Source organism: Gracilinanus agilis, chromosome 2, assembly GCF_016433145.1.
Source record: "Gracilinanus agilis isolate LMUSP501 chromosome 2, AgileGrace, whole genome shotgun sequence".
Taxonomy (NCBI): Eukaryota; Metazoa; Chordata; class Mammalia; order Didelphimorphia; family Didelphidae; genus Gracilinanus; species Gracilinanus agilis.
Genome location: NC_058131.1, coordinates 641109657 through 641137043, shown reverse-complemented (window position 1 = coordinate 641137043; position 27387 = coordinate 641109657).

Here is a 27387-nt window from a genome sequence, read left to right as displayed (position 1 = left end):
AGATGGGAAAAGGGTAGAGTAAGAAATCTAGCTTAAAGAACTAGATTATGTACTCAATCCCTGCCTTTACTCTGGCAAGGCTCCAGAGGTCCTGGGCAGAGAGCCTAAAAGTCAATTAACAAGGGGTTTAGCCAAGAGGGGCTCTCTCAATAAAGGGAACCTCAGGGGGAGGCTAGTACCTCCAGGGAGGCTAAAGTAGTCAGTCTTCTTCACTTGCCTCATATAGTTCTAAGGGAAAGATTTAAGAATAGTCTCACCAAGTTCAAGGTCCTAGCCAGAGCTTTTCCAGGTCCAGTTCCAGGCCAAAGAGAGCTGAACTCACTGAACTGTCCTAACTGGAAGTTGTCACTCTCTTTTAAAGGGGCTTCTTTTGTGTCACTTCCTATGCCTTCCTCTTAGTTAATGTGTCTAATCACAACAGATGCTTTTCTTAGGATTGCCCAAGACTCAGTCAGTAAAATTTGATTTGTCACTCACTCTAGCATATATGAGTCACAGACCTCCCAACTTGTGAATTAAGTGGGGGTGTTTTCACCTTTGGTGATTACATTAAGGATGGGCAGGGAAGATTTAATTTCATCATCACACAGGGTTGTTGTGATGATCAAATGAGATAATAATTGTAAAGTGCTTAGCACAGTGCCTGGCACATAATAAATGCTATATAAATGTTAGTATTATGAACTCAGTTCTAGAAATCCCTTCTTTCCCTTGTGAAATCCATTCCCACAGTTACCAGCTGCCAGTGGATCATCACTTCTATATCAGGTTAACATCTCAAGTTCAATATATGCAAACCTTGATTATTTATCTTCTCCACTTTACCCACTCTTATCCTTCACATTTCCTTATTTCTTTCAAGGGTGCTACCAGTCTCTAAAGCATCCAGATTCACAATCCCAAAGTCTTCCTTGAAACTTAACTCCTCATCACCATTCTCCTATTACTCTTGTTTAATAAATTGTCAAGTCCTATTGGTTTGGTCTTCACATTTCTCCCATCTATACCCATTTTTCCACTCACAAGTCCCTTACCCTATTTCAGGTCCTTATCTCACACCTGAACCACTATAATAGATGTCTAATCACTCTCCCTATCTCTAGTCTTTCCCTCTCCACATCCCCTAAGGCAAATATCTGACCACATTATTACCTTGCTCAAAAAATTCCAATGGTTACCTTTTGCCTTTAGGATAAAATATATCCTTTTAACCCTCCTTTAAGATTGTCCATAATCTAGCTCCATTCCTTTTATTCATTCTATATTTCCCAGAAATTACAGAATTTTAGAGTTGGAAGAGACCTTAGATGCCATCCAGTTCAACTTTTCCCACAGGAAGTTTGATGGACTGGAGGATTTCTATGTGAACTGGAAAGCCCTCCAGCAATCGATGCAGAGTGAAAGGAGCAGAACCAGGAGAACATTATACACAGAGGCACAATCAAATGTAATAGACTTTTCTACTAGCAGCAATGCAATGATCCAGGACAATCCAGAGGAATTTATGAGAAAGAATGTTATCCATATCCATAGAAAGAACTGTGGGAACAGAAATGCAGAAGAAAAACAAATGATCAATCATGTGGTTCGATGGGGATATGATTAGGTTTGTGATGTTAAAAGATCGCTCTACTGTAAATATGAATTACATGGAAATCGGTTTTGAATAATGATACATGTATAACCCAGTGGAATTGTTTGTCAGCTCTGGAGGCAGGGGAGGGAAAAGGCGTGGAAAAATCATGAATCATGTAACTATGGAAAATATTCTAAATAAAAAAAAAATTTAAAAGAAGCTATATCATTCTCAACAAATAATCTCTTAGTTTGTACTCAAAAATGTCCAATGAGGGGGCAGCTGGGTAGCTCAGTGGAATGAGAGTCAGACCTGGAGACAGGAGGTCCTAGGTTCAAACCCGGCCTCAGCCACTTCCCAGCTGTGTGACCCTGGGCAAGTCACTTGACCCCCATTGCCCACCCTTACCAATCTTCCACCTATGAGACAATACACCAAAGTACAAGGGTTTAAAAAAAAATGTCCAATGAATAGCAGGTCCAAGGCATACTAAAGCCAACTCAAAAAGAGAGCTTAGATTTCCAGCATGAGCATTTATACCTGAAAATAGCAAACTCCACAAATCAGGGCTTGATTGATTATTTTGTGGACTGTCTAAGCTTAAGAAAGTGATGGAGAAAATGCTAATAATGCAGATTAAATTTAAAGTATACTGTATTGCACTTTATTTTGGAGAGGGAGCGTCAGATGTCAAACATTTATTACCATCCCTCCCTCCCTGGTAGCCTTTTATATTTCAAGGAAGAACATTCTACTTATGAGCAGATAGCTATTGTTATGAGGAATTTTCTAAAAGCTCTAATTGTTCAGAAGTCAAGTTACATTCTGCTCTCCAGATTCAACACTTCATTTCCTGTTTCTGTGCCTTCACATAAACTGTTACCTATGCATGGAATGTAATCCCTCCCCCCACCCCACTCCTTCTTATCTTTCAGAAATCATATTGTCATTTGAGGCTTAAGTTATGTGCCATATCCCCTCTGAGGTCTTCTTGTATTGTTTTTAGTACTCTTTTTCTCCTTAAAATATTTTGTGTTTATTTATCTATGTTTATAAATATCCTACTTCTCTCTACTCTGCATTCTTTCCTGAAAAATGTAAGCTAGCTGAAGGCAGGATCTGTGCTTGAATATTGAAAGTATTAAGTAAATATTTATCAATTTGAATTTTTGGATTCCCTCTGCTCTTACTGTGGGCATTTCTGGAGTATCTATCCCACGCCCTTTTCATTCTATTCTCTTGCTTGGCGACCTTATTTACTACCACTTCCAAGTAGGTGATTATGAATCTGCTCCTAGGCTTGATTCTAAGTGCCAGACATATATCTTAACTGTCTACAGAACATTTCTACCTGGTTGATTCATCAGCACTTCAAACCTCAGCAAATCCAAAACTAAGCTTACTCTTTTTCCTTCTAAAGCCTTTCTTCTTTTTTAACTTCACCATTTCTGCCTGTGGTACCACTATTTCCCTTGTCTCTCTTGTGGGAAACCACTCTTACCTTCTTCTCATATCCTGTCAGTTGCTTAACTTTATTAATTCCACCCAAAGCATCTTTCAGTTCTGTTCTCTCTTCTCTATTCCTATTAGTATCAGAATGAAAGCAATTTGTTCCAAAGGCAGGAACTGTGGAGCCCTTAGAGCTTGGTCAGACATCAAAGGTGCCAAGGTCATCCACTGTATCCTGGGCCATTCCCAGTTGACTAGCCACTGGATTTGGATGAGTTTGGAAGAGAGAGCAAGACTGATAACTTTGTATAACTCTGTCTCACTTAAATCCAATTTGTGCTCAAGTTAAGACATCATCTTGTAATGTCATTAACCCTCTTTAAATACAAAGGATGAATGACAACAATCCTATGTACGGCCATGATTACCAATGGCCTGAATTATTATTATAATGGTTTCCTAAGAGGTCTTTCCCCGTATATAATCTGTCTTTCTCATAGCTATAAATATATCTTTCTCACACACAAATATGGTCATTAAATTCAATAAATATTTATTAATTTATCAACAAGATATTTATTAAATGTTTACTATGGGCCAGGTACTCTGTTAGACACTGGGGACATAGAGAAATGTAAGAAAAATAAAATTAATATAAAAGGATAGATTTAAAAATATTAGGGTTTTAAAGGGTTTATTGATAGCCATTTAGGAAAATGAATTCACGTGCCTGTTTAAAGGGACCAGCCACTTACCTGTTCTTCCCATCCTGGCTCCTGCATTCAGCTCCCCATAGTCCAACCAACTGCACCCAAAAGTTCATTCTGGATCTTCATGATACAGTGTAGGTTCTTCAGGCATCTTCATGGTGCCTTCTCCAAACTGGTTCATTGTCTGGATTCTGAGGAGGTGGCAAATTTCTTATCCTGAAATTACTCTCAAAAGAATTTAAACTTTACATTATAGATTATAAAACATACAATCCCTTTTTTAAAATAGTTTTTCAGTATAGTTAGTAAGTTTGCCCGAGAGCTGAGAGCTTGGGTTTCCCTTTCTTGCCCTATGCTCCTGCGGTTTTTTTTTCTACACCAGCCCACCAGCCGTCCACTTTCGCTGCTGCTGCTGCTTTTTCATACTCATCTGCTCCAATCAGCATGCCTCACTGCTCTGCCCAGCCTGAAGCCTCCACTTGCAGTGACTAGACCTGCCAGAAGAACCAGCCATTCCAAGTTGCTTTTTTTCAAGAGGGTGATGTATAAAAATCCTTCCAGCCAATCCCTTCCCCAACTCCACGTGGGTTTTCCAGCCTACCCTAGCCATTTTTTGAGCTGAAGTCTTAAACTGGCCCTGGACTCCTGGCTGAGAGAGACTTGCAACTCAGGAATTTTTTTTTTTCCACAGAAAGGGGACTTCTGCAGTTTTTTTTAAAGAGGGTAGATAGACTAAATCAGGAGATTTGAAGTAGAAGTTTTTGAGATTTTGTCTCTACCTTTTGGCCACTTCTCTCATGTGCAAATACCCTATTGTTCTCCAGCAAGATTTTGTTGTTTACTATAAACAAACCCCATTCAGCCTTTTTTTTTTTTTTAGAGGACAAAATGCTATTGCAAAGCATCCTTGAATCTCAGCAGTTTGAATTCCTTGAGCTCACCAGTGCATATTGGCTGTACTTGATTTTCTTACTAGCAGTTTGTATCTTCATTGGTTATTTACCATCCTGCTTTCTTCCCCTTAAGAAGAATATGCAGAAAGCTGTTCTGTTTAAACTAGAAGCCAAACTGAAATATTTTGACAAAGTTTTGAAAGTCTCAGATGCTCAGTGCAGAATTCTCCCTCACTATGATGAAATTGAGAGCTCTGACAAACATACTGCAAATGGATGATAAATACTGAGGAGGGGAATGAATCTTCAAGATATATGGGAGTTCATTGCTTGCTAACTATTTGAGTTTTATCTCCCCTCCCTAATAGTGAACAAGTCTATTAAGTTTATCTGTATTAATCTAATTAATATCTATTCTGTTATATGATTCTTTATCTATATCATTTCCCTATGATTTTACTAAGCAACATATCATTGTAAAAGTCTAACACAAAATTTTTTTAAGTTGTAAAAAGCCCATAAGTCTCATGTAGCCTGGATTTGCTATCTTAAATATTGAGGTCACATGTTGCTTATACAACCTTGGAGAATATAATGACTTAAGAATTTAAATTGAAATTTTATAAGGGGGTTTTAGAAATGACTTTAGATACCTAGTACCTTCTGAATGGATAATAGGTTTGCATATTATAAAGTTGTGTTAAACGGTAGAGAATCAAATAGAAGTTCCTACAAAAACTTTATATATAAAGCAAGAAGCCAAAAAGAGCTCCTGCATGCATGATATTTTAACTCTTTAGTTTAATTTATTTCCAGAAGGATCTAAATTCTTGGTGATGTTCTAGACCCCAAAGATTTTCCTAAGCAATACAGAGGTTTGTGTTTTTGCCAGGGTTGAAAGAATTGTTACATCTGTATAACTTGTGACAAATATCCATCAGTTCATAAATTTTTTTTAAACATCACACAGCAAGTGGCTATGTATAAACTTATGTAAATCCTGTATAATAATGGGTTTGTTTGCTATTGTCAATAACTGGGCTATTGTGAATTTTGGGAATTTGGTATTTTATTTGAACATGCATTATCTACTCTACTACTGTTTTGTTTTTATATATCTGTTATTTTGTAAAATTCATTTGTATTCACAGTAGTTCATGGCCAAGTTTAAAAAGGAAAATGGATCTCATTTTTTGATGAGGAATTTTTGTATTCTACCTCCCCTTGGCAGACATAGTGTGTCACTGATTCTAAGTTATATATTTTTGATTTTTAAAACATTTTTCTTAATGTTTTTTCTTTGTATTTGCAATATAGTATTTGAGTACTTCGAAGTACATATAAACAATATAAGTTTAAAATACATTTGTTCTAATATTAATGCAAACCCAAAAAAGCTTTAAACTGTAGAATGTCATTGATTGTTTAAATATTGTGGGACTTTGCTTAATGATTATGCCTGATTCCAGAAGAAGAAAATATAAAAAGAGCCACTGCACAGTGCTAAAGAAGCACAAAGCCAACCTGCATAGTGCAAATCGAGCACAAGGTCAAAGAGACCAACCAATCCCAGTGGGATTGATGGAATTTTGAGCCAAGACAAAAGGACTTGAACTTGTTTGGGGTTTGAGATTGTGGTGCTTAATATATGTTAAGACATAGGATTTCCTCTGAACCACATTCTATCTAAGCACCTCATCCTAGCTACCATTCTGGCTCCTAGACCAGTGATTCCCAAAGTAGGTGCCATTGCACCCTGGTGGGTGCTGTAGTGATCCAGGGGTGCAGTGATGGCCACAGGTGCATTTATCTTTCCCATTAATTGCTATTAAAATTAAAAAAAATTAATTTCCAGGGGCGCAAAGTAATATTTTTTTCTGGAAAGGGGGTGGTAGGCCAAAAAAGTTTGGGAACCACTGATCTAGACCCTTTTCTGTCTTTTATAAGTGTGGCAAACTTTCTGTACTCCTGGTTACTGATTGGGTAAGTGCATAATTACTTAAATCACTTTAATTGGGCCCTGATTCAAGGACCTGCTATAGTTTCATTTTTCCTTTACTTAGATTTTTTAGACATAAGACTTTAATATTTTATATTTCATCTACAAGTTGTTTTTTCTCTTTTATGTGTTTTTTTTGTTGTTTTTTATTTATTTTGCAATTGATTCATATACCTTATAACTAAGCCATGTATCCCTGAGTGATCCCTGTTTGTTATTATTTTCCTCAGGGTGGACTTTGTTATTGTTGTGAACTTTGATTTGAATTTAGGAAATTTTAGGATAAGAAATTTGCTACCTCCCAGAATCCAGACAAAGAATCTGTTTGGAGAAGGTGCCATGAAGATGCCTACAGAGATTACACACTGCATCAAGAAGATCCAGAATTGAACTTTGGGATATGAATTTGAACTTTGGGGGGTTGAAAGCATTTGTTTTGAATGTATACTTTTATGCCAAAGGGTACTGCTCCCAAATTGGCTTTTTGTTAATGTAGCAATCATTGATTTTGTTCTTTTTTTCCTTATATCCACAAATTATTGCAATTTATATGTTTATTATGTTCTTATGACCCATTGGGGAGACTGGTTTCCCAAAGGATCACAGGGGGTATATATAAATGGAGGTTTTGAACCTTGGGCTTCATCTCCCATAAGTCCCTTAGTTTTCTCAAAATTCCTTAAATCTCTCCTGTGCCTCCATGTCTGTGTGGTTACGTTATTGTTTTATATTTGGCTGTAACTCCTCTCTCTTTCTCTTTTGTTCCTGGGAGCAGGCTGGTTAGTAACCTTTTAGTTAGGTCTCTGTTAGTTTATTATTAATAAAACATTCATAAATATAATATTTAGTATTTTGCATATGAATTGTAATCTCCACAGAAATGAGATAGAGATAGCCTGAATGAGCTTACATTATACTTGGGGGATAAAAGGTATACAAAGATAGATGAATAAAAAGTGTAAACAATGTGTTTTCAACTACAAGAGAGTACTAACAACCTGGGAAGGAAGTAGATCATGAAAGGTCTCATGTCAGAGGCTATATCTGAATTGTGATTTGAAATAAGATTTAGATTCTGTGAGGAGAGATTACCTTTCTAATATAGAAGGTTTGGAGGAAGTGGATTGAATGCCATTTAGGCAGAACAGCAGGTAAGTTGGAACACATAGGCAGAAAGGAAATTACTGTCCAAAAAACCTAGAAAAGTAGTTGGGAGCCAGATTTCGAAAGACATTAAAAGATAAACAGGGAAGTTTATGTTTTATTTTAAGAGTAAGAGTGAGCCAATGGAGTTTTTTGAGCAGAAGACTATGCTTTAGGAATATTAATGTGGAAGCCATGTGGAAGATGAGTTAGAGAGAGAGAAAAACTTAGAGGCTAGCAAATCAGTTAGGAGGCTATTGCGAAAGGGATGTGGGTCCAAACTGTGAATGGAGAGAAGAAAAATGTGAAATACATTGTGGCAGTAGAATATATAAGGCTTAACAACTAAGTGGATAAACCAATAAGCAAATATTTGCAACAAGCAGGTGATATATGTTTTAGGCACTACCTTAGGCACTGGGAATACAAATATAAAGAATGAAACAGTTTTTATTTATTAAAAGTTTGAAGACTAATGTAGGGACAAAGGGAACAAAAATTTGAATGACTCCAAGATTCCAAACCTGGGTCACTATGATCACACTTTCAACAGATTTGGGGGAATTAGGAAGAATGGAAGGTTTGGGGAAAAAGATGATAGATTTGTTTCTGATATATCCAGTTGGAAATATGACCAACAGTCAACTGATAACATAGGCCTGCATATAAGTGATGACCCAATATATTAAAGCTAATGTGACCACTGAGAGGAATAGTAGAAAGCAGAAAGAAGGTCCAAGACAGAATCTTGTGGTCCACTCATAATAGGGGGGGGGGTCATTAGGATAATTATTACTAAGGATGATTATTCATCAAAGGAACTGATTTGCTGCTAGAATGGTAGGGGCAGAACCAAGAGTAAAATGTAGGGATGCTGATGCTTAAAGAGAAGTCAAGAAAGATGAAGACTCAGAGTAAGCCATTGGATCTGATAATGAAGGTAACCTTGGAAAGTGCAGTTTAAGTTGAATGATGAAGTGAGAAGCCAGATTTCAAGAGATTCAACAGTGAGGGTGAAACAAGAAGGTAGAGCTCTGGGGTTGGAATGGAAAGAAAAATTGAGTGAGGAACTGAATTTCATTTCCAGAGGAGGATGAATCTTCTAGATGTTGGTAGATGACAGTGACAAGAATGAATTGAGTGATATGGATGGCTGGAGTAAACCTCAAAGAAGCAGAGGATTCTGTGATATCAGGAGACAGAGGGTCTGCAAGGATCAGTATAAGGGCTTTGTAGTATTCATTTTTCTCCAGGATACTGGAGAGAATGAGAGAAAGAGCCCTTAACTCTTTCTGGTCAGGAATGCTGTGTCTTCTAGGGATAGTCAAGTTTCCATTAACCAAAGATAGAAAGAGACAGATGTAAAGCAATCTAAAAGAAAGCGTGTTAGTTGGAATAGAATGGAGGGTTTCATAGAGCACAATGGAAAGATAGGAAAGAAAAGGTAGAAGAAGATAATGATGGTGGAGGGGTAAGGCTAAGGAGTGAGAGTCTGATGAGACTCTCCTCCATATCCTGGAAAATGTCCTCCATATCATGGAAAATGTCCAGTTGATAGAAGATAATTCTATTATATTTTATATTCATTGTTTGTTTAATGGTAGCTACTTTCTAGGAACTTGTGATGAATGTGCCTTGAATTTGTGTAATCCCTCATTGCCTTTAACTTTTGGAAGTCTAGGAATGCTTACAGTCTAAGGAAGAGATAAGATAGTGATTAGTTTCTGGAATGTGGGCTAAATTAAAAGTGGGCTTTATATCCATTTTGGAGCTTCATCCTAAGACAGTAAGGAAGAGGTACACTGGAAAGATTCCTAGAAGAGGTACTCAGTATCTCATTGCTCAGTCCCTGAAATTTTCCTCCATACCCAAGTATCTTTGGTGTTTTGAAGTTCAAGATGACCTGGACTCCCTTCAGAGAAGCTTGACCATTGCCTTATTACTTAGAGACTGAGCCCTGAGAAGTCCCTTGCTCATCCCTGTGTCTCAAAGCTGATACCAGAGATGGATATGAGACTATTGTGGAGAAGAGTACTTATAACGCCTACTTTACAAGGGCGCTGTGAGGATCAAATCAGATGTTGTTTATAGGCTGAAAGCCCTATATAAACATTATCGAGCAGTAGTAGTAGTAGTATTTTCCTCTCATTCTCAATGTTGCTAAAAGAGCCATTTTTATTCAGATCATTTTATGTACGTGAAAGGGTTTTGTCAGCTGCAAAGTACTGTATAAATGTGAGCTATAAAGCTATTCTAAGAGATGGGTCAGGATCATTACCTGCTCTGAGGAATTAGCCAGATGAGAAATGTGAAGGGAGCCAAGCGTCAAAGTAGGGGAACTGTCTGGAGCCAATGCCAAGAAACAAGCCAGGTCATCACATACCGAGCAGAGCAGCCAGTGCAGATGGGATGACTCAGAAGAACTGGGATGGCAGCCAGCAATCAGGTAACCAGGAATCAATAGGAGCACATGAACCTCTGGAACACTGTCCAGGAAGGAGACAGGTTGCCATGCAACAGTGTGTGCCTTTCCTTGGCTACCTTCTGGTAGGGTGCCCAGGCAGGATGCCATCAAATGGAAAGAGACATCTGGGGAGGAGATAAAATTATTACACCACACTAAGATTTGGGGATCCACAAGATCAATTCCTAGATGGAAAACCACCAGGGACAAGTAGACATTTAAGGTCAAATATGGTACAGAGGGATTGGAGCAACAAGGTGGCATGGGGAATAGAGCACCAGGCTTGGAATCAGGAAGACTCATCTTCATGAGTTCGAATCCATTCTTAGAACTTACTAACTCTATGAGCCTGGGCAAGTCATTTAACTCTACCTCAGTTTACCATATGCAAAATGGGAGAAGGAAGGAAATGGTGAACCACTCTAGTCTCTTTGCTAAGAAAATTCTAAAATAGGGTCACAGAGAGTTAGACACGACTGAAAAATAACTGAACTGAATGGTACAGAGAAAGATAGGCACTCATACAAAGTGAAGCTTGGGTATAAAAGATAGTCTCAGAAATGTGTTGAGGACTTTGATTAACCATGGGTTCTACTTGAGAAACATACTTCTAAGGAAGCTTCCTAATGTGCAGATATTTTAAAGATCCTTACAAAAAATATAATCATTTCAGAAATGTGGTGAGAACTATCATTTCATAGTTCCTCCCCTAAACTTAAGAGAGCTTACATGAGTCTAGGGTATTTTTTTTTCTGCCAGAGCTGGAGAAGGGAGTTAGAAGAGTTCCATTCACCTGAGTTGCCTGTTCACATTTTGCTATTGTATGTATTGAAAGGCATCAATAGGAAATAATTTAAAAGTCTGTTCAACTTTCTTCAGTCCCCATGCAGCCTGAGTGGACAGTCTTTGTGAGTGGCAGTGGGCTGAAAAATTCCTCACCCTGTGGCCAAATTGCTGATGAGCACCTCTGTACTTGGCAAGTCTGGTTCTTGGAAAATAAACATAGTGGGCTCCTCTACGATCACACAAAGTCTTGGTAGCATTTTGAAACAAATTATTCTTTGGTGCCTTTGAGAGACTAAAAGCATTACTATACTCAAAAGGGGCAGCAGACTCAAACTTTAGAAGAAGATAATTCTATTATATTTCATATTAATGGTTCATTTAATGATAGCTAATATTTACATAGTGTTTTAAACTTTGCAAAACGCTTTAAACATTTTATCTCATTTGTTCCTCACAACAATCTGGAAGGTAGATGCCATTATTATCCCCATTTTACAGATGAGAAAATTGAAGCAGATAGAGTTTAAGTGGCTTGCCCAAAGTTACCCAACTAGTAAATGTCTGAGGATGAATTTGAACTCAGGTCTTCCTGTCTCCAAGTTCCACATTCTACCCACTGTGCCACCTAGCTGCCTCTTACTAGTAAAAAGTGATAGTAGAAAAGTAGCTGATTCTTCTCTCTGGAAAGACTTTTCACCTATTCTCCTATCCAAATATTATCCATTCAGCTTTCTCCTTTAAGAACACTATCCTGATTGTCTCTGACCCTAGTGATCTCTCCCAACTAGACAGCTAGATTGCTTATTTGTATCACTCATTGGTACATATCATTGTCATGTATTTAGGTCTGATCTCCTTAACTAAATTATAAATAGTAGTCTAGAGCAAAGGTGTCAAACTCAAATAGAAATGAGGCTCACTACTCCGTACATAAGGATGCCTGTGAGCCACATTCCAATTAAAATAGAATATTATCTATGTTTTATTTTACTTTTATCTATTTTGTTACATATTTCCCAGTGACATTTTGGGGAGGTGGTACAGTGGAGTACAGTAGAAAGAGTGCCAAACCTGGAGTCAAGAAAACCTGAATTCAAATCTGGTTTTCAGATACTTAGCGGTCTGACCCTGAGCAAATTACTTATCATTGTTTGCCTCATTTTCCTCATCTGAAAAATAAGGAAATGGCAAACCACTCTAGTATCTTTGCCAAGAAAACTGTGAATGTGATCACAGTCAGTCATGACTGAAAATGGCTGAACAAAATTACATTTTAATGTGGACTGGGCCCACCCAAGAGTGTTGTGGCCACATGCTTGATGTCTGTGGCTTGTAGTTAAAAGAACTTCTGGTTTCTCTGAATTTTCATAGAACCTAGCAGAGGGCCTTTAGAGTAGCAGGTGCTCAATACATTTTTCATTGTATTTAGTAATGAAAGGACCTTTCCAAGAGCAAGTTGGACCATTTAATGTTTCAAGGCTCTTCCAGCTCTAAATCCTTGTGAAAACTAGCCCAGAAACAGCTTGAACAATGCTGCTAACATGACAGTAAGCATTTCGATATTTGCTTCCAATTTGAAAACAAACTTCTTTCCAAATGAGAAAACTGAGGTCCAAAGAGACTGCCTGAGCAATCCTAGAGCCTCCAGGTCCAAGTCCAGTGCTATTTCCATCATGCCAGGATGTTTATCTACTCTACCACTTATTAGTATTCAGTCATACTATTTGTGCTTATCTTCTCTCCTCAGTTTTTCCAAGTAGATCATAAACTCCTTGAGGGGAGGGCCAATGCTTTATGATTTTTGATATCACATAGCACCTAGCAGAATGCTGGACAAGAAGTAGGTACTCAATAAATACACATTGGTTGGTTGGCCAATTTTAACTACATCAGGACATGGCACCAAGTAGGGACAAGTTGATAGAATTAACTAGTTATTTTACTAAATGTTTTTGTCCTGAAAATTTTCATGTTCTGAAGAAGAAAGAGGTAGACAGACAGACAGACAGACAGACAGACAGATAGATAGATAGATAGATAGATAGATAGATAGATAGATAGATAGATAGATGGATGGAAGGATGGAAGGATGGTTGGAGAGAGAGACAGAGAGAGACAGAGAGAGACAGAGAGAAAGAAAGTTATGGAAATTTTTAGGGCCATTCTTCCTTCAACTTTTGGTTAACTAAAAACCTATATTCTGTTAATATTAACTTCATATGACCAAAACCTGACTCTTGGAATAATAGTATAAAGAGAAAGCTATTTGATATTCCTTTGGTAAAAGCCAAAGGGCAGTTTTCAGTTCCCCAAAGTAATTTAGGTGATGCAGTGGATAGAATGCCAACTATAGAGGCAAGAAGACTTATCTTCTTGAGTTCAAATCTGGCCTTAGACACTTAATAGCAGTGTGATCCTGGGCAAGTCCCTTAACCCTGTTTGCCTTAGTTCCTCATCTGACAAATGAGCTAGAGAAGGAAATGGCTAACTGCTCTGGTATTTTTTAACCCTTACCTTTTGCCTTAGAATTCACACTAGGTATTAGTTCCAAGGCAGAAGAGTGGTAAAGGTGAGACAATTGGGGTTAAATGACTTGCTTGGGGTCGCATAGGTAGGAAGTATCTAAGATCAGATTTGAACTTGGGACCTCTTATCTCTGGGCCTATCTCTCAATCTGCTGAGCCACCCAGCTGTCCCTCATTCCACTATTTTTGCCAAGAAAACCTAAATGTGGTTACCAAGGGGCCCCAGAGGTAAATTAAACAAGAGTTCTAGTCACAAGACCTCCTCCAAGATGAGGGGCCTCTCCAGAGGCTAGTACCTACAGAAATGCCAGGAAAGGGGTTAGTCCTTTTCACTCACCCATGTGGTAGTTCTAAGGGAAAATCCAAGAGCAGTCTGAGATCCCAAGCCAGAGCTCCTTCAAGGTCAAGTTTGAAGGTGAAAGAGCTGGTCACAGGAAGTTTTTCCTACTTTTAAAGACCATTCCTTTTGTCACTTCCTGTGCCTTCCTTCCACTTTATGTGGACCAATTGCAGCTGCAGCTTTGCTTAGGACTGCCCAGGGGCAGTCAGTGGGTTTCTGATTTGTCACCCACTTTTGCCCATGTAGGCCGCAGATATCTCCATACTTAAGGATAAATGGGGTATATATCCTTTTGATGATTAAATCTAAAAGTGGGAGAGGGGAGAGTTAATTCCATCTTCACAGAATAATGTATCTATTATAAATATATTACATAATTTATAAACAGGCTCTTTAAGTTACTTAGACAGCCTGTTTAAATAAGTTTATTTTCTCAGGGGATATATGAGATTATGATTTAGTTTAACTAAGTTGCTCAACTTTTATAACACTGGAGGAAGCATGGGATTATAAATCTGTCTTTTCTTTCACTTTTATGGCCTAAGAGGAATATACAAGTTTTCAATATGTAAAATAATTATTTCTCTGTCATTCTGACACAAATTTTGTCTAGATGAGATCTTGTTAGAATCCTAATCTTCATTTAGTTTTTTTTTCATACTGAGATTTGAATCTTTCCTTAAGCAAAATAAAACAGGTTTTTTCTTCTAGAATTTCTGTGTTTTGGTACATCAGTTGTGGCAATAGTTATCACATGAACTCATACAAAAGATATTTCTCCCATAATGATAGATAGATAGATAGAATGAGAGAAAGGCAGACAGACAGAAAGAAGTAGATAGATAGATAGGCAATGTAGTATTTATGAAGCACTTACTGTACTCCAGGTACTATGGATAGATTGAGGACACAAATACAAGCAAGCAAAATATTCCCTACTCTCATATGAGAGTACTGGGAAATAAGGAAATGGGAGAACAGCATTGAAGCAGATGATAAGAAAAGGTAAGAATGCTAAAAGAATGGAGGTGAAAGAGTAGAATTTTGTGCCTTTGATGATATAGGGATGAGTAGAAATACTGGTGTAGGAACCAGCAGTTTTTACTCCGAACGACTACACATAATCATGACTTGGTCATGCATGATGACAAGTACTCCTAAGCTGATTGTAGAAGAAAAGTCATCATGCCTTTTACATTTACCATGTATTAAACACCTACCATGTGTAGAGCACACAATATCCTCTTTTTTGAAGCATTCCTGCTATGAATAAATGTATGCTGATGTGGATCCTTTAATGCATTTGAATTTACCCCTTATAGAGTATATAGTATATCTGTTTTAGGCTGCCACTAAAAAAAAGCATAGTTTGGATTAGATTAGAAAGTGCTTCATAAATTTAAAATGTTTGCATCCCCATTATTCATTTATTAATCCATCTATCAACTAAAGAGTACCTAGTAATATATAAACAGACTTTGTTAACTTTGAGGGAGGAAGAAAAATATATAAAATATGGCTCTGCCCTCAAGTAATATGTAATCAAGAAAGATTATAAGAAATCAATTTCCTTTGATCCTCAAGAAGATCTTGTGAGGTATTATAAACTCTGTTTTTCAAATGGGGAAATTTAGGTTCAAAACGGTTTAATTTGAGAACTTGGGAAAAGTCAGTATTTTTTTTTTTACCCTATGTAGTTACAACAGATATGACCAGGATGGAGAAAAAAGCTATACTTCCTATGATGCTTGAGCCTAGAGCATAAACACTTATTGACCAAAGAAGAGAAGTCAACTGTTGTGCAAGTGGGTTGCACTGAAGGGATTGAGTCAGGACAGCCACAAGACAAACAAAAATGAAAATCTTCATGAGGAGTATGTGACCAGAGGAAGAAGAGATAATCCAAGAGCTTCTTGGAGTCTAGTAGCAGCCAAGTGAATGATGGGCAATGAACACTGGATATGAGTAGAAGATCCTTTCAAGTATCAAACAAGGCTTTCTAGAGTGAATGTTTCAACTCCCTTATTCCAGCTGCTGCAGCAAGAGACCTTGCCTGGCATCAGCGCAGAGTCTTTTAGAAAAGCCAGTTTCTCCAATTCTCCCTCTCTGGGGGACAAGGAAGTAAAATTATACCCATTCAGGAATGTGGTTGAGATAGTTTTCCGTTTTTTCTATTCTGAGTAAACGTTTTACAGTTTCAATGCTATTTCTTCTTCCAGTCTATTAGAAAGGTGAACAATGAAATGTCTAGACCTAATTTAATTTCAGCAGTTTGCAGTTTTCTAACAGGGTGAGGGCAAGTAATCCAGATAGTTAAATTATTATTGAAAGTCCTCATGATTTATACTTGAATTCATGAGGGTCCCTAGCAAGAGAGACTTAACAAACACGTAGGATATTAGCAAGTTTTGCATAGCCTATGCAATATTTATATTCTACTGTTATGTCTCAATTAGTTCAAACAAGCAAATCCCTTGAAGTGGTAGCATAATTCAAATTTGTATGGTATATTTCATTGGGTTGGAACAAATGACCATATTTTATATAATTATAATTTTGAATAGTGTGAGTTCAAACATAGATCACATCAGGGAATTCATTATTGGCACTCATCAAACCTAGCTACGCTAGTTTTAACAAGTTTACAAAAGCAACATAGCTGCAATGGGAGAGAGCACTGAATTTGCAGTCAGAATACCTGGACTTGAAACCCTTCTCTATTTACTCTCTCTGCGAAGCTGGGCAAATCATTTCATTTTTCACCAAGTTGCAGAAGGATACCCCAAAAAAGGTTAAGACCTCTTTATTACATGATCTCTAAGGTTCCTCCCAATTCGAAATCCCATGAAAATCAGTGCCAAAATACTTTGTTAAAGGCTACTTAGCACAATTCTGAGTTTTTCAACATTCACTTTCAGTTTTAAAACTTCAATGAGTTGACCTGGTAAAAGGAAATCATCTTCTGAAAAAGACACCAAAATAAATCAGAGAGGCTCGAAAGACTTAATTTGACTTGAGCCAAAGGCAATGGTCTTCCCAGGGTTCACACTAGGTCTTGTCTTAGAGACAGAATAATCAGGCTACACTGAACTGTGGTCCCTGAGACCTTGCCTCACAGCTGAAACTCCTGAGGCAATGCTGAGTTGAAGTTTAAGGGTAGCTAGTACCTAAGCATTTGTATTTCTGTAAGACTTGCTCTAAATAGTATTATCATTCTTTTAACTATAAGAGACTTGCAAATGTATATTTCATCAAATTAAAAGTTCTTATTTCATAGGATGATTGAGTTTGAAATTGCCATTTTCTGATTGCATTTGGTTTTCAGAGAGCGTGGGCCCTGCAGTTGACCTGTAACCTCTTCTGTGTCCACCTCCCCCCTCGACATCCTAAGGAAGTTGGGGTCAGAGAAATCATTCAGTTGATGGGGCTCAAGCATATCCTTTTTTTTTAAAACTAAGGCCAAGCTATTTGTATCCTGGAGACAAAAGAAAACCATAATAGGAAAGAGGAAAGTACATGAACATGAATGTCTGCATATTTATCTCCAGTGTGAGAGCAACACACATATATAACCACAAGAACTGTCAGGAGCTCCCCCATCTCCACCTCCTGCAAAGCCCCTTAACTTTCCATTTAGGAAGAGAGGTCATGTCCTTTCCCCTCTGGACAGCTATGACTGCTACTCTCACCCTTACTAGATGGAAAGGGGGTGGCTAGATGCTCTAGGTATTTTTGTGAGGAAAGGAAAAGAAACAGCAGCATCCCCATTGGCTTTAGAGACTGGTATTCATAGGAGTTTGCACAAATCTTGTTAGTTGTCTTAAAGCATTTGAAGGGTTATCATGGGAAATAGGGTTTAGACTTGTTCTTTGGGGCCCTAGAAAGCCAAATCAGAAACAAGTAGGAAAAGCCACAGGGGCATATTTGGGTTTGACATAAGGGGGAAACCACTCAAGAATGAGAAAGTGGAATGTGATCATCAACAGCTTTCAGCAGAAGTTGAATGGGTCTGGCATCAAGGGAATTCAGGGGAGGGCATATTGAATTTAATGGCACTGGAGTTCCTTTTAAGGAAGGCACAGACTCGGTCTACTCCCTGCCCCTCAGTAAAAATCTACCTTTGAGAAAAGTCTGGATCTATGGTTTCTATTAAGGTCAAAGCCAGCTCCCCAAGGCAAGCAACTCAGGGTTCCCCAACAGGGATGCTTCCCCTTAAAAATTGAAAAGAGTGCTTCAAGTGGTACCTGGGGGGTTCCCAAAGTGATGGGCACCAATTATACTCTAGTCCAAACCACCTGGAAACTTAGCTGAGTGAGCACTACTTGAGGGTCAGCTTGGTGCTTCCTGTCTCTCTCAGTACCTAGATGTACTTACTCTGCCCCTAGTACCACTGCAGGTATCAGAGATGCTCATCCTTTGTCCTTCAGCAGAGCCAACTCCAGTCCTGGACTGCCCCCAGGAGCTCCAACAACTCTAACTCAAGATTCACCTCTTTAAGAAACTTTCCTACACACTCTAGTCTGCTTTGATCTCTCCATACCCATTTCCTATCTTGTCTGCACCCTTCAGAGCCTTTCAAATCAGTCAACAAACATTTACTGCTTACTTTTCAAGTGCCACACACCCCACCGCACACTGTGGGCACAAAAACAAGAACTGTTTTTTCAAATCTTTGCAAAGTGCCTTGTTTTGATTTCCTGCCTCAGAATACACAAAAATCTCATATAAAAAATTAATCTCTCTTTGATGATTCAAAAGGATCTTCTAATAGCTTAGCTTAGTTCTAAATTAGATTGAATCAGATCTGAATTCTAGTATTGTCATTACTTCCCTTTGTGACCATGAGCAAGTCTCTTCAGAGGCCCAAGTTCTGTTTTATATGAAAAGAAGGCTTCTGGTTGAGATCATCTAGAAGGTCCCTTCCAATTCCAAATGTCTATAGTTAGAAGTTTACTTAGAGGGGTAGCAAGGTGCCTCAATGGATAGAAAGACTTGGAGACGGAAGGTCCTGGGTTCCAATTTGACTTCAGACACTAGCTGTATGATACTGGGCAAGTCACTTAATACCAATTGCCTAGCCCTTGCTGCTCTTCTGCCTTGGAACCAATACTTAGTATTGATTCTAAGGCTTCAGAAGGTAAGGGATTTTTTAAAAGTAGATTTAGACCACAAAGGTGATAGGGATAAAACATATTTGGTTCGGTAAAGCAAAAGCATTTGGTTGTTTGGTGGCTCACTGGAGAAAGTGTTAAAGTTAGATTCAGGAAGACTTGAGTTCAAATCTTCTCCCAGAATCTTAATTATAAATTGCTTAGTTTATTTCAGCCTCAGTTTCCTCATCTGTAAAATGAGGAGATGAGTTGGAGCTGATGGCATCTAAAGTCCCTTCAAGTCTAAACATATTATCTTAAAATCTGGCCTTAAAGACTTTCCTCCAAGCTACCTTCCATGTCTATGTCCAAATCCTACCAAGTAGTTTGAGAGCTCTAATATCAGATACCTTTGCTCAGTGACCCATGATTATTAGTATCAATAATACAACCAACAATACAACACTGATAGAGGAAAGTGCAAATGGTATAATACCCTTTACAAATAGAAGTCAGCACTTTCTCTGCACCTTAGAAAGGTGTCTAGAGCACTGAAAAAGTAAGTGCTCAATTAAAATTTAATTAACTTATTATTGAATTAAAAAACCAAGTGCCTAGGATCAAGGAAGCAGATTTTAGAAGTGAGGTTTGAACCCAGGTCTTTCTGACTATCCACTATGCTTCATAGCCTTGTCTTGATATTAAAATCATGTGAAGTATAAAAGAGGGAGGCATAAGCTGCTACTAAATGTGGTCATCATTGTCATGGAGAATGTCTAGCATAGATTCCAAGTAGAAGAAGGATTACTTATAGCCAGTAAGGTTCTCCACATGCTCTTTTTTAGAAATGATGCTGTATTGATTGCATCAAGGCTCAGGACACTAGCCCTGGCCTTTTAAAAGAGATCTAGGATCATTCCAAGTAGTGCTGACCTAACTGCTCAGACAGGAAAATGAAAAATTCAATTAAACCCATTAAATATTTACTAAGTGTCTACTGTGTGTTGGGCATTGGATTAAGCACTGGGGATGCCTATCGTCTAGAGTCTAGACTATGCTGCTCAGTCTAATGGACTACCTACAGTGCTTGTTGCTCAGTCACTTCAGTCGTGTCTTTCTTTGTGATGCCATTTGGCAAAGATACTGGAATGGATTGTCTTTCTCCAGCTCATTTTATAGATAAGGAAACTGAAGCAATCAGGATTAAGTGACTTGCCCAGGGTCACACATCTAATAAGTCTTTGACATCAGATTTGAACTAAAGAAAATGAGACTTTCTGACTCCCAGGTCCAGCACTCAGAAGTGTGTCACCTAGTTGTCCATTAATACATTACTTGTCCATCAGTATAAACATTACAAATGAACAATGATTTTTGAGCTTAGAATTGAACAGAAAGAGGAAAGTGGGTGGATTGTCTTTAAGAAATTTCATGGTTCCTCTACTGACCCCAAGCATTTTTTAAATAAATACTAATTTTTCTAATACTTGTATTATTCCAGCTATCTGGTGTGGTCTCCAGACAAAGAATACTACAGTTGCTGAGTAACCAAAGTTGTGGATCACCCAATGGACAAAGGCAGAGGTGCTCAGTAGGCATGAACAGGATGCAAAATGTTATTTATTAAAGAAGAAAGTATACAAGAGAGGTGGTAGAAAATGTATTATTAGGAAAATGTATGATCAGAAAAATCATGATGAGCTAATCATTTAGTGAAAGAATGAATGGATAACCCAAGTGCTCCATTGTTGTCCACATAATAACATGAAAACAATAATGGGTGGCATTTACATAGTATTTTAAGGTTCGCAACTTTTTTACATGTATCTTTTAATTTGATCTTCACAACAATCCAGTGATTTATCCTTATTTTATAGGTGAGATAAATGAGGCTGGGAAGGTAAAATTTTTGCCCAAGGCTATTGAAGGAAGCCCTTCTGAAGGAAAAAAGGCTAGTACTCTACTCACTATACCATCCAACTGCCAAATGATCCAGTGTCAGGAGGAGAGTCACAGAAAAGAAATAGATCTGGATGTGGCGTGATTGCCAGTATGGAGGAAATACTCACTTCAATAAGAACATATTAGAATATGTGACAAGCCACAGAAGCTCCCTTTCTGAACAAAGCCCAGATATCAGCTTGCTTTCAGATAAAGAAATGAATGAACTTGCATATATTCATAGTCTCCTTTTGAAAGATTAGTGTTATACCATCTTTCACTTTATTATCTTCATGAGTTTTTTATTGTATGTATGATCGGTGTCTTCTGTTATGGAATAGGGAATATGGTAATATGTATCACATGAAAGCACTGGTATAACTTAAAATAGATGATTTGCCACTTCTTGAAATGGGGGATGGAAGGAGGGAGAGAATCTAAATGGCAAAATGTCGGCAAACAATTGGGAAAAATTATTTCTACACGTAATAAAAAATAAAAGAAAGTTTAAAAAATTAAAAGACCAGTGTTATTTTCATTTGCATTACTAAAACAGACTAATTTCTTTTAGCACTGCAAAGTTCTTAGAGATAACCTTAGTTTGGCAATTACATACAAAAGGAAATCCCCCCAATTTTTCTACAGCTATTGGTCAGCTGAGTGGATTTTTTGGACATAATTTATGTAAAGCACTTTATAGACTTTAAAGTACAATATAAATGCAAAGTATTATAGTAATAATGATAATCATTTTTATTGGACAAATCTAGCTAACGAAGAGGCTCAGCCAGCTTTCCCCTCTCTCCTACATGCCTGTCATATTAGATAATCACTATAAAAATACTATGGAACTAATTGCAAATGGTAGCACCCTATCAGGGGAAGCAAAATGTAAGCTCATAATTGGCAAAAGCCTGTGAAGCACAGCCTAGTTTGTTTACAGATTCTGAGCTCTTGATCTCTCCTCTGAAGAGATACTGATTATCAGTGCCAGCTTGTGGGTGGCATTTGGACACAACGGAGCATCAGGGACCAGGACCAGGAGCCAGACTACACAGATAACATAGTCAAGAAACAAGTCACCGTCAGGGCAGTCAAATAGCTCAGAGAGAGGGTATATGCAAATACCCTGAATCTAGAGAGTGAGAAAAAGTCAGAATTCGGGGTATTAGCACTAGGGAACAGAGCAAGGCATGGAACCAGACCAAAGAAATGGGCAAAGAATAAAAATAATAATAGCTAACTTTTATATAATACTTTAAGATATACACATTTCTAGATGGCACAGTGAATAGTATGCTAGAAATTGGGTCAGGAAGACTCATCTTTCTGAGTTCAAATCTGGTCTCAGATGCTTACCAGCTATGTGAACTTGGGCAAGTCCCTTAACCCTATTTGCCTCAGTTCTTCATCTGGAGAAAGAAATGGCAAACTACTCCAGTATTTTTGCCAAGAAACTCCAAACAGGGTCACAAAGAACCAAACACAACTGAAATGCTTGAACAACAACAACAAACATTTATTATCTTTTGATCCTCATCACAACCCTGTGGTGGTGTCCACAGTGTTCAATGTCCTCTTCGAGTGCAAAGGACAACAACCAACCAACAGCTCTCTGAGGCAGTTGCTATTATTCCCATTTTAGTTATGAGGAAACTGAGACTCAAAAAGGTTCTATGATTTGCTCAGAGTCACATAGTAAATGTCTGAGGCAGGTCCTCCTAACTCTCAGTTGCATCTATCAAAATACCTAAATGCCTCTGTGTGATGAAAGATCATCAGGCTGGGAATTAAGAGATCTGGATTGTAGTCTCAGTTCTATCACTATTTAGCTGTGTGATCTGAAGCAAATGTAGTGGAAAGGATGCTGGATTTGGAGACAAAGGCCTGCTAACTATGTAAACTTAAGAAGACCACCTCTCTGGATCTTAGTTTCCTTTAATTAAAATGAGTTAGGGAGGAGAGACTATCTCTGTGGTCTTTTCCAGATTTAAGGTTTAAGATCACTGAGCCTCTGTTTCCTTGTCTATAGAATACAGGAAAAATGAGATCACCTGTCATGTTCCTTCTAGCTCCAGATCTATTATAGTTTCCTCCTTTATAAAATTATAGCCTTAGTCTATACCAGTGATTCCCAAAGTGGGCACTACTGCCCCCTGGTAGGTGCTGCAGCAATCCAGGAGGGCAGTGATGGCCAGAGGTGCATTTATCTTCCCTATTCATTGCTATTAAAATTAAAAAAAATTTAATTTCCAGGGGGCTAAGTAACATTTTTTTCTGGAAAGGGGGCAGTAGGTCAAAAAAAGTTTGGGAACCACTGGTCTAGACGATTTAGTGATTTGTGAACTTCTTGAAAGTTTAAGATAATTAAAGAAGTTGGTGCAAAATATTATTATTAAATGAAGCCTTAAGAAACAAATAATTGCACAATATTAAGAGTAGTATATTAAATTACCCTAGGGGTTAACAGCACATTTTTTAATTTTTGTTGAAGGTTTGCAGAATAAAAAATATTGGGACTAGAAAATTAGTCTAGATTATTTCTAAGGCTCCTTCAAGCTCTGAATTAGTGGTTTTCAAAGTGTGGTCTTGGGAACATTAATGGTGCCCAAGATCTTTTTAGGAATTCCACAAGATCAAAATTATTTTCATAATAATAATAAGGTGCTTTCATTTATAACACAGTAAATATCAATAGATAAAACTCATAAACAAAAGATATTTGGTGATTAATTATTTTTAAGGCTGTTAAGGAGTTCTAAGATATTTGCTTTAGGTTAGTTTTAATTTTCTGAACCTCTTTTCTCTCCTATAGCATGTGAACATTAAATTAGATGACATCTAAGGTCTCATTCTAGTAGAGGATACAACTTTTAAATAGGTGAATGCGTAGAAGATAATTTGAAGATGGTTTAGTTTTTGAAGAGTACCAATGAGAGACTGGCACTTAAACTGGATTTAAGTTCATCAGAGTTAGGTGAAGTTATCAGCCTCACTCTTTTTTCCAGTCATTGAAGTCCAAAGACAAGACAAAAGTCAGGATAAATGGTTGTGGCACAGGATTCAATTAATGGCCTTTGCATCTTCAATATCTGACAAAACTTTAGAATCTCTATAGCACCTGCTTCAGCCACCATCAATGGCTATTGGAATAATTTGTTCTCATCTGTGCATTCCACCAGGGGGATGTCTTCACATGCTTAGAGTAGACATTTCTCAAGTTAGAGAAAGTTTGAGGCCGTTACCTAGTTTAGTCTATCTGCAGAGATAATTTTACCAGAGTATGTATGCTGCTTGTGCTATAGCTTCTTGGAGCCACAGATGAGAAAAAGTGGACACAGGTGAAAAGTGGACACCAAAGGTCCCAGAAAGGACTTGGCAATTCCTAGCACCAGTACAGGTGCTAGTTCTTCCTGAATATCCCATACACCATAAAAACAGTAATAAAATGGGGATGAGGAAAAGTTTCTCATGAATGGGGGTATCTGAAATGAGCCTTGGAGGAGTAAAAGAATCTGAGAGGTAGAGGAGGTGGGATTATAGTTCAGACATGGAATTTGTACATCAGTTTGGGAATTACCAGCATAGGGATAATCATTGGACCATGGAAAATGCTAAGAGAAAGAAACAGAGGCAGAGAGAGACAGACAGAGAGAGAGACAGGGAGAGAGACAGAGACAGAGAGACATGACAGAGGGAAAAGAAGCAGGAAGAAGAGGAAGAGGACGAGGAAGAGGAAGAGGAAGAGGAGGAAGAAGAGGAGGAGGAGGAGGAGGAGGAGGAGGAGAAAGAAAGAAAGGAAGGAGGGAAGGAAGGAAGGACCCCACACAACAGAGAATATAAATTAAAAACTGCCACAGGAGCTGTCTTAGTTATCAAAATTTTTCTTTGGCTATTGTCTTTACCCTAGTTCATGCTCAACTTGAAGCTATAACTACTTGTGAGGAACTATTTAAAAGACAATCAGAAGATACTTCCTTACTATATGACCCTAGGCAAGTCACAACACTCACTGTGTTAGTGCCTTACTGCCTTACTCTTCTTCTGCCCTTGAAACCAATATATTGATTCAAAGTTGGAAGATAAGAGTTGTGGTTTGTTTTTTTAAAGGCAGACTCTCAAAGGATCTAGAAGGAAGCATATTGTATCAGTGGGATGGACAGAGGCTACAAACAAGCAATTTTAGGCTTGATATAAGAAAAAAAACTTCCCCCAAAGGAAATGGGTTTCCTTGACATTCCTTGAATGGCTCTCCTTCCCTGGTGGTCATCAAGCAAAGTCTGGACACTCTTGATGTGCACATCATAGAGGAGATTCTTGTTTAGGTATGGATTGAACTAGATGACCCCTGAGGTCCCTTCTAAATCTGAGATTCTGTGATAAATCTATTGACACTAAGATTGATCTCAGTTTTGTTCTCTTGAAAATGAGGAGATTGAACCAGTTGACCTCCAAAGTCTCTTCTCATTCTGACATTCTGTGTTCCAACAAGCCTGTCCATCTGACACCTGATCCTCAGCCAAGGATTGACTGTTTTCTTTCTGGTTTCAATCACGGATAAGGACTGACAGGTGTGTGCTGTCCACGAGAGGGAAAGAAGTGCTGTCTGTGTCTGATGATTACAGCACAAGCAAAGGTCACAATCATGGAGGATGGCAGGAGGAGGGTGGGAAGTCATAAAAGTTCCACATAGCTCAATGCCAGTGAACCAGAATATTTACATGCTGTCAAATACTTTAGAAGTCATTATATTATCCATACTTGCAGAAACACTTCCTCTAACCTGCTTCCCCTCTCCCCAGATCCCTCCACACTCCTAACCCACACTCCTACTTCTGCTGCTGAGACATTGTTTGTGCTTAGATAGTTGAGAAGGACAGTGTTTTTAAACTTGAGTCTTGGCAGAGGCGTACTCATTTGGGAGCAGGGCGGTTGCCAGGTTCCCTGGAATTTGAATTTGAAGTAATGAAATTATAGCGACTTTAAAAATAGCATGCTGTGTGCTGGGTTGGCTCTGTTTGTTTTCTTAACTTCCCTGAGATTTGCTTTGGTGCCCTGCTCTAAAGGTCATTGCCAGAAGTCCAGAGATTTAGACTTTTGTCCTTTCTAAGCTCTAAACACCAGTGGGCTCACATGTTGGATGTTCATCCTTAATAGCCCTCTAGGACTAACCTTGCTAGGGCCTTGGCTACAAACATTTCATGAAGCAAACTTTTCTTGGTTAATAATAATCAACTTTGCTACAACATCCTATGCCTTACTTTGCATGTGTCATTTGATTTGGTGCTAAGAATGGCACTCATCAGGAGGCAATTTAATCAAGTGGACCTGGAGTCAGAAAGTTCTTGTTATTGTTCAGTCATTTCAGTCATGTCCAACTCTTTGTGACCCTACTTGGGGTTTTCTTGGCAAAAATACTAGAGTAATTTGACATTTCCTTCTCCAGCTCATTTTATAGATGAAGCAATTGAAATGAAAGGGTCAAGTGATGACCAGGGTCGTACAGCTAGTGTCCGAGGCCAGTTTTGAACTCAGTCTTTCTGACTCCAGTACTCTATCCACTGTGCCACCTTGTTGCCTGGAATCAGGAAGATTTGGGTTCTAGTCCTGTCCCTAGACACTTATGAACTGTATGACCTTGGTCAAGTCATATATCCTTTCTTAGCTTCAGTTTCCTCATCTGTAAAATGGAAATAGTGATGGAACCTACTTCACAGGGTGATTGTGACTGCCAAATGATATAATATATGTAAAGTGCTTTTAATAATAATAACTAGTACTTATATAATGCCTTAAGGTTTGCAAAGCACTTTACAAATATAATTTCTTCTTCATAATAACCCTCCGAAGTAGATACTATTATTCCTATTTTACAGATTAGGGAACTGAGGAAGCTGGGTAGAGATTGTGATCACACAGCTAGTTAGTGTCTGAGGCCAAATTTGAACTCAGGTTTTCCTGATTGCAGGTGCAGTATTCTATTTACCATGCCACTTAGCTGAAAAACTCAAAGAATTAAATGCCAGCTATTATTATTTTTGTAGTACTTTGTTCTTGACTAAGTGCTTTCCCCAGAAATACATTGTAAGGTCTGTGTACATATTATAAGCCTTAGTTTTACTGGTGAGAAGTTCAGAGAACTTGCCCAAGAACCAGGACTTTTACCTCCAAACCCATTGTTCTTACTCTACTACATGGCCCCTGATCACTCGTCTGGCATCAGAGCAAGCAAACCAGTAGTGATCATAGCAGAGAGATTTTATTCCCAGCAGATATAATCACAATCCAATTTTGTCTTATCCAATTCAATTCAACAGATATTTATTAAATGCCTACTCCTGGTTAGGCACTAAATTGGGTGCTCAGGATATAAACCCCACTCCTCACCTCTCATTCATCCAATTCACACACAAACTCATTTTCCAACTTCAAAGACTTTATATTCTCCTGGGGAGATACAATACATACACA